This window comes from Corvus moneduloides, chromosome 1 (assembly GCF_009650955.1).
Source record: "Corvus moneduloides isolate bCorMon1 chromosome 1, bCorMon1.pri, whole genome shotgun sequence".
NCBI classification, from domain to species: domain Eukaryota; kingdom Metazoa; phylum Chordata; class Aves; order Passeriformes; family Corvidae; genus Corvus; species Corvus moneduloides.
The window spans coordinates 42370903-42387718 of record NC_045476.1 but is presented as its reverse complement, the minus strand read 5'-3'; the positions used below and the strand labels follow the sequence as shown (position 1 = coordinate 42387718).

The following is a 16816-nucleotide window of genomic DNA, read 5'->3' as shown; positions in this document are numbered from 1 at the left end:
TAAATATATGTATACTGTTTGTTTTTACTATTACTGCCACAAAACAAATGCATGATTTGCAACCTGGTTAATTAGCATCAGGGCTGCTCTTTCTAAATTACAAGTGAGTATCTCTATGCCATCCTTTTTCTTTGCATCTAATTAAGGCTAATGCATACTGCCCTACAAGAATTTGCAAGCTGTAGAGAGAAATAATGCAGTGTTAGTTTTGTGATTTAGTGCACAGGACACATTTGTGCTAAATCTCTGTAAACTGGGCCCGTGGTCAAAAGGAGCAATTAGCACTTTGTTAGTATGCAATGATGTACTAATCTACACAGTCCCCAAAAGCAATTGTCTAATCCTTTTGCCCTCATATACAAATTTTCTACAGTATGTACCACCTTGCCCCTAAAATGGCCCATTACAACACAGTTACTGTAAAAAAGGGTTTCCTGTGATTACAATCTATGTATCAATTAGAATTTGTTTATTGGAAAAAAACCCATGTTGTTCCATTAACCCCTTTTTCTGTGCTGAGATAGCTGCATAGTTCTCTGAAAGTGTTAAACAGCTGTAACTGTTCCATTAAAGAGCAAAAGGGGGTCAAATCTAGGTGACAGAATATTTCCATCTGAACCCCCTCTAAAGGTTTTTCCTAACTAAAAATAAACTGCTGCAAGCCGTGATCTCCAGGAAAATAAGCCTGGTGCTAAAAGTGGACGGATGGTAAAAATCAGAGAAAGTATCGATAACACCAACAGCTGTGAGAGGACTAAACCCTAATATTCTGTGAGTGTTCCACATCCCCCTCTTGTGGCTGCTATGTAAAGGATGTGAGTCTATCAGGAGTACCACTTAAACTAACATTTAATATAGATGGCCTTTGTGATAGCCACCAGAGATAGTCCACAGTGAGGGCTACAAAAATCAAGGAGGAAAACAAGGCAGCATACTGCCAGAAATCTGAGAGTGTTAGAGCCTTGCTGGTAAAGGCCTAGTTCCAAAGGCTGTTTTCCAAAAATCAGGCTCATTATATCAGTATCTCAGCTGTGGCACCCACCAGCCAAAACACCTTCAGCCACTAACCATTTTGGAAAATCTTGGCAGTCCAATATGTGCCTACACACTAAGGGGTTACAGGCACCCTCTCCTCCCTATTTCAGTTGCCTAGAAGCAAGCTAATACTGCAGTTTCATATTTACCCAGAAAAACTCACAAGGTATCTACCACAGTTCTAAAAAGAGTATGGAAAACTAAGATGCTAGCTCCCTCACACTAATATTGAAATTTAATCCTGAAGTTAAAGGAGAAAATAAAAAAGGAAGTTCTGTGAACTGACAGCACAATCAGTAACTTTAACAGAATGAACCTTCATAGAGACATCTAAATAAAAAGACATCCTTCAGAGTCACTGCCCATATAGCTGTTCCTGATATTATGCAAAAACCTCTTCAGCTCTTCAGACTGTGAGAACAATGGGCGCACTCTGGGATTTGACAGGAGGAAGGGAAGAACAGTGAAAAGGTTTATGTATAAATAAATATCATTACCTAAACTATTTGCAACACTGCATAAACTAATATATTCCTTCTAACCTTCTGAAAGAAATAAGTTAGAGATTATGATGGGATGAGACTATTTAGATCAATTTTAATGTATAGAATACCCTAACATTACAAAATTTATTAATGGATCTGTTACACAGCAAAATAGTTCTACTAAGGTCATATCAACTACTTGTCCACCTCATTCAATTCCTTGTGCAAGAAGCAGTACCTGATTCATTTGATTTCCTCCATCTGTCTTTCTGTTTCCTCAGTTCAGCACTCCAGGACACCACCTTTTGCAAAGAATGCTTTAAATTTGCTCTGGAAAGAAAATATAGTAGCTTGGATATTATCCAACAGGGCTAAGCAGGGAGAAGATTTCTTTGCTTGTTTGCTTCTAAGCTGCAGAAAGCTATCTGAAATATTTGTAACAGTACTGAATTAGTTTTCAGTTATTTCATTTAGCTTTCACTGTCAATGAGTTTCGTAACAGACCAGTGGTAGGTGAGGAGTAGATAATATGTTAACAAGAAGGCTGTTCCTGTTTCTACTTAGTGTCAGCACCTGCCATTTGGGATTCTCTCCAAAATTTGTGTTCCATTTGTGAGAATACTGAAAAACAATGAAGAGACTTACTGAGTATTGTAGTTCTGCTTGTCTACACTTACTTAGCAAATTAATAAAGAAAAAGAAATGACCATATGGAACTATAAGTTTTCAGATATGTTATCCACAGTGCACAGCAGTAAGATCCTGCCAAAGATTCAGCATTTGAATATATTGTTTAATATTCATGCAGCAAAATTTAAACTGATTATGTTCCAAAAATATTTTTTTAGATTCGACTTTGCTGAAAATAGTGAATTGCTCATCTGATTAATACATTTTTATTTAAATAAAATAACATATTTTAATATATGTTGCTATCATGCTGTTATAAATATTGGAAATGATTAACACTGGGAGAGTATTAAAAATTTAAACTGTTTCACCATCTGTGCTGTTTGTTTATTCTTCACATTTCATTCAACTTGGACAGTGAAAATAGATTAATTTGTTTTTCTCTTTCACTCTTGTGTGGCAGCATAACAATTCAGTGTCTCTGCTACAAACATTGCAAGGGTATATTTATCTCCAGACTGCCAAATCAAAAAAATGCTGTTCTCATATAATTAGAAACAAACAAACAAATAAATAAATAAATAAATAAAATCCCAAACACAACTCGACTTCATTAAAATAATTACATGGTTGGCTTATTGTTTCAGATTTTTATGTTCTTAACTTTTCTCAATATACTGCAGGCAAGCCTGGGCTTACACAGCTGCTGTATATCTATCTAATGTACTTTACAAAAGCCTTTTGCAAAAAGTTTGTCAGCTAACCATGACAAAGGATGCCTGAAGTGTGATGATAAGGTGCGCTTGTCTTTGGTAAAGCACTCTGTGTTACTTTTCTGTGATGAATGGAAGGCCAGTGTGAAGACTTTTCCATAGGGCCACCTTAATGCAGAATGTCCTGCCCACTTGACTGTTGTAGTTTCAAACACTAAACTCTTCAGCTGCAAAGTCAGTGAAGATGGAAACAAGTTTCAAGAATCCAGATTTACTGCAGAGTGGTTCCAGCTCTGATATCCTGTTACAATTTTGCTGTTCAGCTGGAATATCTCAGAGGCATTCTTCTTCCATATTAAAATGAAGAAAAATCTGAAAAACTGAATCCTGAATTGATGTTCTGCCTCACAAAGAGAGGCCATATCCCAAGGCCATTTAATCCCTCAGAATCTGATGGAGGAGCAACTCCCCACTGAATCACTTAAATTATAGCATGAAAACCAAAAATAAATCTGTTTGATTAGCAACAACAAACACTTTGTTCCATGTTCTCAGGCACAATGGCTAGAGATCAATGTCATCTCTAAGTTGGAGTAGATTCCGTGCATTCCTCATAAAATACTTCCCGAATCATGCCACGATCATCCCACATTTATTGATTCCAAGCCTGGATTCAGTGGCAAAGATCTAAGCCTGAGGTCTTTGTTTTTTCTCCAAGTAAAACAAAATAAAACCAATTTCATACAACACAAAACTTCAGATTGTTATCATTCTCTACTTACCTCTCAGTTAAGCTTCTCCTGGACTATTTCCAGCAGCCGTTCCACTGCAATTCATTCATTAGCTGCAGTGTTCTGAATTTCAACTGAACTTTTTAAGGCTCTAGTACAGAGATGGAAAACAGAGAAAAGTTAAGGTTCAAACCTCTTCTAAATGAATCTTTTTTTTTTTCTTGGCAATTTACTTCATGTGGATCACACAGTGACCAGAGCAAGAAGAACACCACTCCACCCATGCTCTCCCCAGTTACATCACAGTGAATCGGGACAACAAGAAAACCAAGGAATTAAAAAAAAAGAAAAAAATTGTGATTTACAAGAAACATTTGAAAACCTTTAAAAATGACAGCTTTGAATGTGATATAGAAATGAAGAACAGGTATAAACAAATTAGACTTTTCTTACATATGAACGTAACCAGATAGATTTGTTTTATCCTTTCATTTGCCCTCAAATTTTGATAAGAATTCTCTTGCATGCTAATTACCTGGGATTTGAAAGGTCTGACACACAACTTTCATGGTAGTCGGTTTCACTAATAGTTCTCCACTTTCATTTTACAAGAAAATAATCACACTTTTCAGAGACATAATTTTCTTATTCATTTTCTCAGGGGGGATTAAAATGTTAAGTCCTTTATTCCTTAGCTTTGATGAGTCTGGAATGGATTGTGAATGTGATATTGCAAATTGGCAGAAAGATGTTATTTTGTCTGAATTTTTGAATCAGCCTCTCTCAAACAGTCTAATCAAACCTGTCACTCTTATGAAGACTGACATGGCCAACAAGTGTGCTGCTGAAATGCAACCTGCCAGACTTAGCAACTACTGCCATAAGTGCAATTGAAAACCTGGGTTTTCTATTGATCCCAACTTGGTTTTGCTATAAGCTGACTTCTGTAGCTGGACATCATCAATATTTCTGTCAGAAATGTTATTGCATGTGCTGTTCACGTTCAATTTACAAAACACTGAAGTGACAATGATGGGGTTATTTGAAGATTTACTGTTGAACAGTGAGAAACAATGTATTTGCTGATGTCAAGGAAGACTCTATATGTGCTCAGACACCAGCAAGTACAGAAGTAATTTATCTATCCTTCCACAGGCCCTTGGAAAAGCCTTTTTCATTTGTAGCTCAAAAGAGCCTTAGGCTTAAAAATAGATGGTTAAATACTCTCTGACCACTCAGAACTAAGGTGTGGTTTACTGCAATTCATACTACAAAACGAGTGATTTTCATTTTCTTCCTCTCCATGGGTATGGCTTGCAAATACATATTCCCTTGTTCTCTCTCTCCTCTCTGAATGTTGCACTTTTCCTGCTGCATTCAGCAGCATAGCTTACACTCAGATTGCAGCTGGTCATTTCAGGCCACTGGGAAGGTTCTGAATCCTCCACCCAAAACTAAAGGTTACATTTTTAAAAGAAATATGAGGATTAGGCAAGTAGGGGTTACTGAGTTTAGGGGGGATTGAATAGCTATCTCACTTCACCTCCAGTAGTAATCCACGTTTGGAATTTGGGAAATTATTCTCAGGCAACACCCAGTAGGAGTTTTGTCTGAACAGAGACGTCAGGATTGGATCTTTACAATACCATCCTTTACTAAAGCTGAATGGTATCAGGCCTATTGCAAGGGCTTTGCTACATTATATTTCTTTAATATAAGTAAGCAAGAACAAAGGAGTCTGTATAAAGCAGAGAGTAAGTTAAAAAAAACCAGTATCTCAGCAAGTATCTGTGGGTATGAAGGCTATAACAATAAATAGCTAAATGTTTCCAAATCAATCCAGTCAAGTACCTATTAGAAGAAAAAAAAAAAGGAAAAAAGGAAAAAATAAAAAAAGAAAAAGCTCTCCTTTTTTCCTCAGCTGCGGTGGTGCAGCACCTGCCATTAGCTGTGGTGGTTCCTATTTTCATATTGTCTGACAGTAGCAGTTGGACTGAGCCAGAGCCAGTGAGGCCGAGAGGCAGACTCCCTGCTTCCACAAAGCTGAATTTAATAAGATGAGAACAGTATGCCAAGATGGTGAACTCCCTCCCTAGCACTTATCATGACACTAGTCACTCAGCAGGGCCCTTATTGCAGCAGTAATCTGGGTGAGCCTGGCAGAGCATCCTGCTTACAAGTTCAATATAATAGAACAGCAGGGCACTGGAGGCCTGGCAGAAAAGCTTAGCAAAGTTAAAGCCTATTACACTATGCTTGAAAAAAATGGCTCTCAAAATATTATATGCCGAGCAAAAATCTGGACATTCCAAATGCAGGGACATAGTAAGCCTCCTCTATAATGGTGCACTCATTAGTCTATAGACACAAGCAACATGGATTTAAAAGTCCATAACCTGAATGGAAATGGATATGCAAATTCGTCCTTTCCTTCTGCTTGGCTTGAATTTAATAGGCAAAATTAGAGCATAATATCTAGATAGCAAAAATGAAACTTGAATCTGCTCTGAACTGCATTAAGTTGTTGAGGTTAGAAAATCCCTGCTCTGCATTTTATCTCCTTTATATTTTCATAAATAACAAAAATCATTTGGAAGTAATTACCCATCTCACTTGTATATACTGGGATGTGAACATAAAATCTCAACCCTTATAAGACCTTTGTCAAGGAAGCTGTATCAGACACATCATTCATGTAGCAACATATGACCACATGCCCAACAGCATTTAAATTTAATAATAATAATAATAAATAATAATAATAAATAATAATAAACCTTTCGGTGTGAGCTGCTCACAGTAGTATCATAAGTCGAACTATATTTTCCACTGTATTATTACTTATATGATTGAACATTTTAAAGTCCATTTTAGTCCTCTCCCTATTTTTAGCCTCAGTGGTGTCTATTATTGTATAGATTTGAAATTAATCAGGAATGTGCTGATACAACCTTGAAACAAGGTCTTTAATTTGAATGGCATTTTGAAAAGAGAATTTTACTTGTTAGGAATTGCCACAAAAGTCTTTCCATCTGGTCAAAAGACCATAATGATAATATTGACCATTAATTCCACTGAAATAAATTCTAATATGATAAAACAGATAAAAAGAGATGGAAAAAGAAGAGGTAGGCATATACTTTTCTGCATAAACTTCACTTCTTGTGGGAAGATAAGCATGTCATCTGGCCATTTTTTGAAGTCAGTCAGGCTTTCTTTTTCCTAAACACAACCCTTAAAGCCATATGACATGCCCCTGGGTTTTCCCTATACTGTATATTCACCATTCCAGAAGACATAGTGTCTCCTGTGCTTTCTGCACCATATACATATATCCCATATACAATAGAACTGCATGTCCTTCCTGCTGGAAGGAACCTCAAGAGGTCTTTGGTCCAACACCCTGCTCAAAAAAGGATCAACACAGCATTCAGAAGATGTTGCTCTGGTCTTTGTCCAGATAGGGTCTTCAAAAACTCCAAGTATGGAGAGCCATAATTTCTTTGGGCCTCTCTTTCAATGTTCAATTATCCTCACAGTGAAAGAATCTTTCCTTATTTCCTATAAGCTGTAACCTTTCCTATTTCAATTCATAGCTCTCATTCACCCACTGTGCTCCTTAGTAAAGAAATTGTGTTTGCCTTCTTAAAAAACAACTTTCAGGTATCAGAAAGCTGCTACTAAATGCCCCACACCTTCCCTAAACAATCTTGCTCTCTAAAGAAGCAGAGTCCCTTCAGGTTCTGCTGACAAGACGTGGTGCAGCCTTCTGACCATTTTGGTAGCTCTCTGCTAGACTTGCTGAAGCTTACCAGCATCTTCCTTGTGCTGGAGAGCCCAAAACTGAAGGCAGCCTCAAAAAGTGGCAGAGGGGAATAATCACACTTTGATCTACTGGCTACACTCCTGTTGAAATCTCCCAGTGTACACAGACTACTGCCCACCAGGACCCGCAGGGCCTTTCCAGAATCTTTCAGTGCTAGTGTGGCAATCTGTATGAACAAGGGTTGGTGATCTGGTGACTTCCTTGAATTGCTTAAAGAAAACTTAATCTATTTCCCAATATTGACTACATGATTTGTAACAGATTCCCACTACCATGTTGCTTTCACCAGCCTCTCCTCTGATGATGACTCACAAGTCCTCAGTCACCCTACTTACTGTTCCTCAAAAGAGATCAATACATCCAGGCTGCTTCCTCACATAGATAGCACCCCCTTCCTTGTCCTTGCTGCCTGTTGTTCCTAAAGAACTTGTGTGTTCCTTACAATGCAGAGATCCTGCCACATCTCAGATATTCTTATGTTGCCTTAGTTCTGCACCTGCACACAGAGATCCACGTCCTCCTGCTTGCTTCCCAGACTGTGTGCATTTGTGCACAAACACTTGAGGCAAACCTTCTTTTAACCTGTCTTATCCTTCCTGAGGGCTCTCTTGCTCCTGTCACCCTGTCCCATGTATTTACTGCCCTGACTGCTCTTCCCTCACTTCTCTGCAAGCTGTCATCACCATCCCCTGACATACCTGGTTTAAAGCCTGTTGGCAAAGATCATATGTGTGGATATTTTGGATACTCTAGGGCACCTCAAATGGAAAGTACTTGCGTTTAGACAGTTAAACCCTGCCTTTAGTATCTGAGTCCAAGACATACAACTGCTTCTGTCTGGTCATGTCTATTTCTTATCTCGTCCTTCCAGTCTGTACCACTTTATTGACCATTTAAACAGAGGAACAGACCTGGTGTCCTTTATAAATGCAGAGAAAGAATATTTTAGAAGCAGATTTTATGACTGTTTTTGAGAAAAGACCCTCCTGTGTGAAAGAAATTGACTTCTTTTAATCATCCATGAGAACCTAGCTAAGAAGTGCTCAAGCTTCAGTGCAAACATAGCAAAACCAGCTAAAATATTCCTACCTTAGCACAAGGATCAACAATATTTGACAGATGTAATAAACACAGCAGGTAGCAAAACTGTAGGTAACGAACAGCCCTTAGTCAAGGTGCCTGCGTGCATGAATAGCCAAAATGGCCCTGGCCTGCCTCAGATGGAATCTCCACACACGCACAAGTCCAGAAGACCTATTTAAGCTCAGCCCTGAGCCTTTGTTTCTTTCCTAAGCTTCTCTGGAGGAGTGCTGGTTTTCAGCTCAGCTGGCACTGTGCTCCTGCCTGTCAATGCATCCAGCTGACCCTACGGACTGGCTTCCCAGCTTGAACCTGGGGTCTGCCTGGCAATTGCCAGACCTGACTCTGACCTGCAGATTGACCTCTGGCTTGACCTCAGACCTGCTTCATCATCATGAACTTGCCTGATAATTTCAACTCTTGGTTGGGCCTGGCTACTATCTCTGGGCCTGTCCTACTGAGGGTGGCCCCTGGCTGATGAGACCCCTGCCCTGCTGACCCCTGGCTCTATTCCTCTTAGGGGCCCTCTGGCCCTTGCTGGGCCCTGATGAAAACTGTAAAAATGGTTAATGCATGGTACTGGGAGCTAAGCATGTAGTCAAAGCATTACTGTGAAAACAGCAGAGGCAGCACTTGAAATTATACTGCAAAAGAGAAGCTTTCAAACACATCACTTGTTTCCTTTCCCCCTACAGTTCTAGGCTGCTGGCTAAATTTAATATATATTAATCTCTCTATTACCTTTGAAAGCCTCTACTTAAGTACTAGTTTTCTTACCTCAGACCCTCTCTGCAGTGCCTTGTTATATTCTGCCGTGGTGTTGTGAAAAGTGAGAGTCTCCTAATTGAAAGACTTTAACTTAATATTGGCAGACTTGACTGTTTTCCACTCTGAAAAGGATGTTTTGTGGATTTTGTGGAAAATGTTAATAGTTCACTTAACCCAGAGAAGACATTTTGTATAGTAAATTACAACCCATCATCATTCTTTAGATTCATGACACTTCTGTGCAGGCATCAGAACTGAGAGTAGTTTGATTTTTTCTGTATGCTATCACCACAGCCAACATACTGGGGAGCTGAGGACATGCAGAGCGTCTTATAACCCCTGCACACTATAAAGACCAGTCATACCTGCAGTTCATCTGAAAGGATTCCAAGTTTAGCATAAGGTTAAAAAAAAATAGAACCAGCTTATAAAACCAACAATCTTAACTCTGCCCTGCAGTATGTTTTGGGACAACCATTAAATGAAGTTCTTTTAATATCTGTAGTTGTAAATTACATGGAGTTTATTTGTAAACACACACTGGCACTGGGAATTTGGATTACTTTTTTCCTTTGTCATTTTGAAGTATACTAACTTTTGTTCCTCACTAGTAAGTGAGTTTTTATTAACTGATAATCCACATCAGCAAAAAACCTCCTGGCTAGGATTAGACAACTTCATGAAAATAAGCCAAAGAGCCTTAGAGAACAGCAGTGTCCCAGAACACTTTTCAGGGCCTGTGGATATGACTTGCATGGACTGAAGCAGCTAAGCCTTTAATTTCAACAGAACCTTAGTGACAAGGCACTGTAAGAAGCCCTTGCTTTGCTTTGGGGGAAAGCCTCTGGTGTTAGAAAACAAGGATACCACTAATGTCCTCCTGTGCATATCCAACATTGTGAGCAAGAAGAACAGAAACAGAGCACTTCCAAATCTTACCAAAGAATATTTTTTTCTCTTTTAAGTCTCATTTTGGGCAACTGGTTTTAGTTTTGTAGCCTGTCATCTAACAGTGAAACATTCCCAGGCAAATGCTATGTTCTGGATAGCATTAAATGCTCTTGGTAGATTTTGGATTATCTTGTTAATATTAGGTTGGTATTCAAACATTTCGGTGTCATATGAAAGATTGATAATATTTTCAAATTATTCTGTTGTTGAAGCCAAAATTAGTGACTAAACTTTTCAAATAAGCTTTTAATATCACTAGACATCAGGAGTACTGCAGAAACCATTAGCAATGAAGTTTCACAAAAGAAGAAATTCCTTTGGATATTCTAACTGATGGGACCAGTGTACTTGTGGCAGGGAAGGGAACAAATGAAAGCAGCCCTGGAACAGAATGCACCATGTAGGTAGTGTTACATATGAGTGTGCCACTTGGCTTGTGCTGTAGCAGCTGTTACTCAAAACCATATGGGAATTTCTGAAGACAACTTTTATTCTGAAGTTCCTCATCTGACTTAGCAGAGATGAATACATAGTAATGAGTATGTATACTCTTTATGAAATTTTAAGAAAAAAGGACTTCCAACATTCTGAAAGCAAAATCTTAATGCCTTTGCATATTGGATATCTCTTAACTTAGATACTTAGGACAAATCAAATAAATGTTTTATTTTGTGGGACCAGATGGCTAACACCTCACAGACTAAAACACCAGCTGCCAATTTGTTTGTTGGTGTTTGGTTTTAAGTTACTGCACGCACTGGGAGGCAAAGAATAAACTTTTAATTTATGACAAATTTATTATATATTTCACAATTTGAATTTCAGTCAAGTTCACATTGAGTGGAGCAACAACCTGAGGCAAATCCTTGTACTTTTCTCTTAGGAAATATTTTCCTACATGTACTTATGCCACCATTTTGATGTGAAAGATGGAAAGTCATGCTTAAAACAATCCAGTACTCCTTGAGTTCCAAAAATCAGTGCTGGAGGAATAGCTGATTGTGATTTGCTTTTGATGATGGTTTCAGGTTTTTTTCTGTTGCTATCTATTTCCAGCAACTATTCCAGCTGTGCATGCAGTACATTGTAACTATTCTTACACATTCCTCAACTGCGTCTAATGACATAAAAGGCCGAGATTCACCATTATTGCTATATAATGCCATAGTCCAAAGATACTATGGCATAGTCTATGCCAACATCATATCTGAAGAAGTCTCAATATAATTTTTGTGTTCAAGACAAAATATATATATTCTACTTGAACAGAATTTTAAAGTATTATGCAATGGACAGACTGGATGTGGCACATACTAAGCCAATAATTCCAACTGACTCTAAACCCATTTTTTACCAGACCTTGGCACTGAAAGTTTAAGGTATTATTGATATTTGTACTCAGAGCTAGTTTAGATATGGGGGAATAATTCATTCTCATTTAAAAATAATTGAAGTGCCTTTTGCATGGCTTATGTAAAAATTGACTTGTTGGTATACCATACCACTTAAAGTTATTTAATTTTTCTTTATATTTGATAGTGTCTGATAACAGTAACTACAGAACAGCTTGCACAAATGCTGTTTATAATATGATTCTAGTAGGCCACTGATCATGAAAACAGGATATCCACAAAATGGATTCTGTTAATCAGGAATAAACTGATTTGCTGGACTGCACTGCTGGGTAAACCATGTGAGAAAGAAAACCAGTTGTTTGACTTGAGTGTCAAATTTAGAAAACAAAAAAAAGAGTCGGTGTACCCAAAAAAGAATTATTTTTAAAAATTATTTTTCTGTGTACATCATATACTTAAATTCCTTTTAATACATGACAATTAATTCAGGAAAGAAATTAATTAATAATTGGAATATTAAACAGCCCCAGTTCTAAATAAAAATAATAAGAGATTAATGGGATTTATTTCAGGACAAAGAGATCTTAATTTCCTCTTGCCCCAAGAATTATTGTGAATCTGTAGCTGAGGCCTTTGTAGGACAAACCAACTTGTAAAGTAGCTGCACATCAGAAGTTGGTGGCTTGTTACGGTTTTTGGTTTTGGGTGGTTTTTTAGGTTCAGTCACTGTTTTTAGTTTATTCAGGAATGAAACTAAGTCACCAATATTACGTTTGCTTTTTCTCTTCTATTGGGGAGACATAAAAAACTCAGTCCCTTTCAGTTGTGAAGATTAAAATGATCAATAGAAGTCCTACACTGTTAGATTCCTGTAAACCAAAATCATAAATCCAGTGTCGCCTGCTGAAATGGGATCTGGTAAGATGATTCAAGGGAGTTCAATCAGCACATTATACACTGAGTATAATTTCTCATTGTAGACTAGACACAATGCCTATTTTTCAGATTTTAGAATGTACTGAATATATAATTTTATATTATCCCTCAAGCAACGTTTTCAAGAAGATATTAGATCACTTCTATTTCCATCTCCTGATTTTCCTCCTGTTAGCTGCTGGTTTAATCTCAGTTCTGTCTTAGAAGTTAAATTGCTCCCTCCAAATATGGAAAGGCTTTTATTTGGAAGAGCTACTTAATGCCTGTTTATTCTGAAAACAAAAGGATGGCACTAAATGAAAGTGTGCTTGTATATTTGATTCCAACATTGCACAGAGCAGATGAGAAGTGAGACAAGTGAGCAATGTTCAAACATACATACTCTGCTGTCTGAGGGTAGTGGGGTGGATCTGTGTGGACTTACACAGTTAGCGTAAATTACAGCTGATCTGACCCGCAGTCACTTTCATGCCTGTCTGTGGCTTTGTGGTACTGATAAGGAGCTGCTCAACTGTTGTAAGCCCTTGACCTTTCACTTGTCTAAAGTGGTAAGTGTGAATTTGTGACCAGCTATACTTTGGTGCAATTTCCAGAGCACATCAAGATCATGGCAGGAGATGGATGAATTGAAACTGGATAGCGTAAGAGCCAACATTACAGACTGAAATTCTGATATAAGATCCTTGGAGACAGGTTCATCTTTATATTATGCAGCATCAATAGAGTTCAATGTTTGTTATTATAATAAAATTATACCTATGAAGAGGATTTTCATTTCAGATGTTTATATTTTACTCTAAAAGGAGAATTTAACAAAGAGAAATCAAATAAAAACTTATCCTTTCTACAACTTCCTCTGTAGTCAGCAAATTAAAATGGGTAGGAACTTGTGAACGAGAACTTGGCTTTATGTATTTACAAATGTGTAAATGTCTCTGACAATGTCTCTATGACTTTACATTATGAAAACAAATTATCATTATCTCAAAGTAAGCCAATACTAAGAAAGATTCAAATCTCCATACCAATTTTTCAGTGAGATCACAGTTACTATTTTCCACTCCTTGCTACAGATGGATAGAAGGCCACAGGTCAAGAATATTTGAAGATGATACACTAGAAACTTTGCTTCTTTGATCTTGACTTATGGTGGGACTCAGCCATCCCCTCTGTGCCTGCCCTGTTCTGCTGCCATGGGCAGTGGGACAGGCCCTGCCTGACAAGGTCCGTGCTCTCCTGGCCGCAGTACCCTGGTCACTGCTGCACTCTGGCTGCTGGAATTTGGTGTCATTGAAGCTCTAAATCCTCAATCAAATTAATGAATATTTGGTGAGAAAATTTAATTTCTGATTCAGTGGAGCAGTGGCAGTATTTCTTGATAAATTCTAAGGGGGAAAAGAGCCAGTTTTGGGCTCTTCAGTACAAGAGGGACATGGAGCTCCAGGAGTGGATCTGGGGGAGGGTGACTAAGTTGATTATGGGACTGGGAGCACCTGTCTTAGGAGGACAGGCTGAGGGAGCTGGGCCTGTTCAATCTCAAGAAGAGATGGCTGAGATGGGACCCCATCAATGTGTGTAAGTATCTAAGGGGTGGGGGGGGTGCCAAGAGGATGGAGGCAGGCTCTTCTTGGTTGTGCCAAGCAGTAGGACAAGAGGTAACGGCCAGAAACTGATGCACAGGAAGTTCCAGCTGAACATGAGGAAGGACTTGTTTACTGTGCAGGTGACCAAGCACTGGAACAGATTGCCCTCAGAGGGTGTGGAGTCTCCCTCACTGGAGATGTTCCAGAACCGTCTGGACACAATCCTGTGCCATGTGCTCTGGGATGGCCCTGCTCGAGCACGGAGGTTGGACCAGGTGACCCCACTGTGGTCCGTTCCAACCTGACCCATCCTGTGATTCTGTGAAAAAAGTATACACACGAAAAAAGCATTATTGAAGATGGCTTCTGTTCACACATTTTTAATTTGGAAAACAAAATTTGTCAATAAAGCAATTTATGAACTACCACAAGGAGGTATTTTATGCTGTAATATTAAACTACTCTTCTATACATTAAGTGTTCAATATTAATTACTTACATCCTTGCAAAGATAGGTAGAGTTGCTCATTGTACACAAGTTCTGCTGTCACTGCTAGAATTGTGCCCAAGCCATATCCTTGTTTAGCAGTCTTTTGTTTCAAAGACGATAATTAGAACACTACTTATTGCTCCTTAAATCCCACTAATATGGTATCTGAGAGGTAATTAGAGGAAATCAGAAGACAAATTTTCAAAGCGATGCATAAATGTATACTGAAATTAGCCACATAAATAAAGGTCAAGTATGACTCAAACTTAGCAATAGACATTATGTTGCCACTGTATTGAGTTAATTTTATAATGGAGGTTTTTTACAGTTCTAAATGTATATGTTTGATTCCAAAATGAATACTGGAGTGACTGTCAATCACGAGAATATATGAAATGTATAGATCAGACTGACCCAAACAAACAGTCAATGGCTTAGAATCATGAATGTTCGCGAGTATCTTGGACCTATGCAATTGCTTGGACTAATTTACCCATTTATTCACTCTTCTACATTATGTAAAAAGAACACTTGGATGTAAGCTCAGATAGAAGACACTACCTAAAAATTCCCTTCCATATCAACTGAGATTTTATATATCAGAAAGACTGATGAATATGAAAAGCTTAGTTTTGACAACCTGGAAAAAAACAAGGTTAAATGCAACTCCAAATATGGTTTAGCATGGAAGTTTATGACAATTGTAAAAAATATGCTTTTAAAAGAAAAAATACTTAATATTTAATACTGCAAATACGTAGTATGTAGAATTATGCCTGAGGGCTCTTTTGCTATGTTGAGTGGATTTAATTTAATTTTAGAAGGGCTGAAAAAATAGTATATGGTACACACTTTTCCAATCTACCAAGTTTTTGTTATTGTTGTAGAAAAGCAGAAAGGAGGTTGCACAACTAATGAGAAAAACCTCTAAAATAATTTAAATAGAAGCACAGTAATATAATGTCCACCTTGCAAGCAGTATAGCAGAGAGAACTGCTACACTGACAGCAGAAGGCATTTCATTCACACAAATATTTTTACTTACACAAGAGAGAAAATCATTATCATCAAACCTGGTCTTACTGAGGTAACTGTAAAACAAATATTAACTTTTCATTTAACATTATAAACAAATTTTAAATACTTTGCTATATTGGAAATGGAAAAAACCAACCCCCAAACCAAACATACAAGCAAACCAACCAAAACAAAAACCCAAGACCCCTCAATGAAGAAGCTTTGGTGAAGTCATGTTTTGGTTCAAGTTTGTAATTTTTAGTGGTCTAGTACTTAAACTTGCACCAATGTTGTAATGTTATCTCCTTGTGAGTGGAGTATTTAAAAAAAGTCATAGGCTATAGAAAGCTGGAAACAATTTAGTGAATACTTTAAGAATCAGCATTAAAAAAAAAAGTACCTTATTTATACTCTGTAGATTATTGCTTAAACAATAGTATCTTCTATAAATATAAAATGTTATGCTTATGCAAACACAGGAGGTAGATCAGGTCATTTGTCTGGAATATTGAAGCAGTGTAACTCTTCTCAGAGTTGTACTGTTTGCATTCTGCCATGCATATCTACAGACAATCTTAGTAGCTGAACTGAATTACCACCAATGCCTGGTTTCACTGATACTTACTCTATGTAATTCATATGCTGCTAAATACATTCAATAAATATTGGCTGATCACCCAGTTAACGTGCATTTGCTTTGCTTGTGGAACAGAACTGGAAGGATGGGACATACCCAACATGATATTGTGCAATAGAAAATATATAATAGTTTGGAAATACACAAAACTTCGTATGTGCTCATAACAAAATTTGAGGGACTTCATAGAATACAAAGATTTACCAGAGTATTCAGTCAATCCTTTGGAATCTTGTAATATTTAACATATTATATTTGTTTCACTATGAAATTAGATACAGAAGAATATTGATTACCCTCTCTTTTTATCCTAGCATTCTTAACAAGGTAATAGCACCATTTCTCTTCAGCGTGCTTCAAAAGTCAAATATTTTGACACTTCAGAATTTTTTAATTACCTGTTATTATGAAGGTATTAATTAGTTCATTGCTTCATCAAATATAACCATCTATTTGTACAAGCCTAGATAAACATCTAATTCCGTATTCATAAATAAAAGGATTATATATATGTTAGTGAAGTGCTGTATGTAACCTGCTATTGTGTCATGTAACCCTTGGGGCATTTTCCTTTGCGTT

General features: G+C 37.5%; 1 long non-coding RNA gene across 1 annotated transcript in view; it reads right to left on the bottom strand.

Annotated features, from left to right (window-relative positions):
- LOC116447847 overlaps positions 1–3741 on the bottom strand; it is a 46710-nt gene extending 42969 nt beyond the window's left edge. Inside the window, exons 1-2 of the long non-coding RNA XR_004241718.1 lie at positions 3646–3741; positions 1759–1850 (exon numbers count right to left, since the gene is read on the bottom strand). This is a non-coding gene — a long non-coding RNA (uncharacterized LOC116447847). The remainder of the gene's footprint in view (positions 1–1758; positions 1851–3645) is intronic.
- Positions 3742–16816: the final 13075 nt, after the last annotated feature.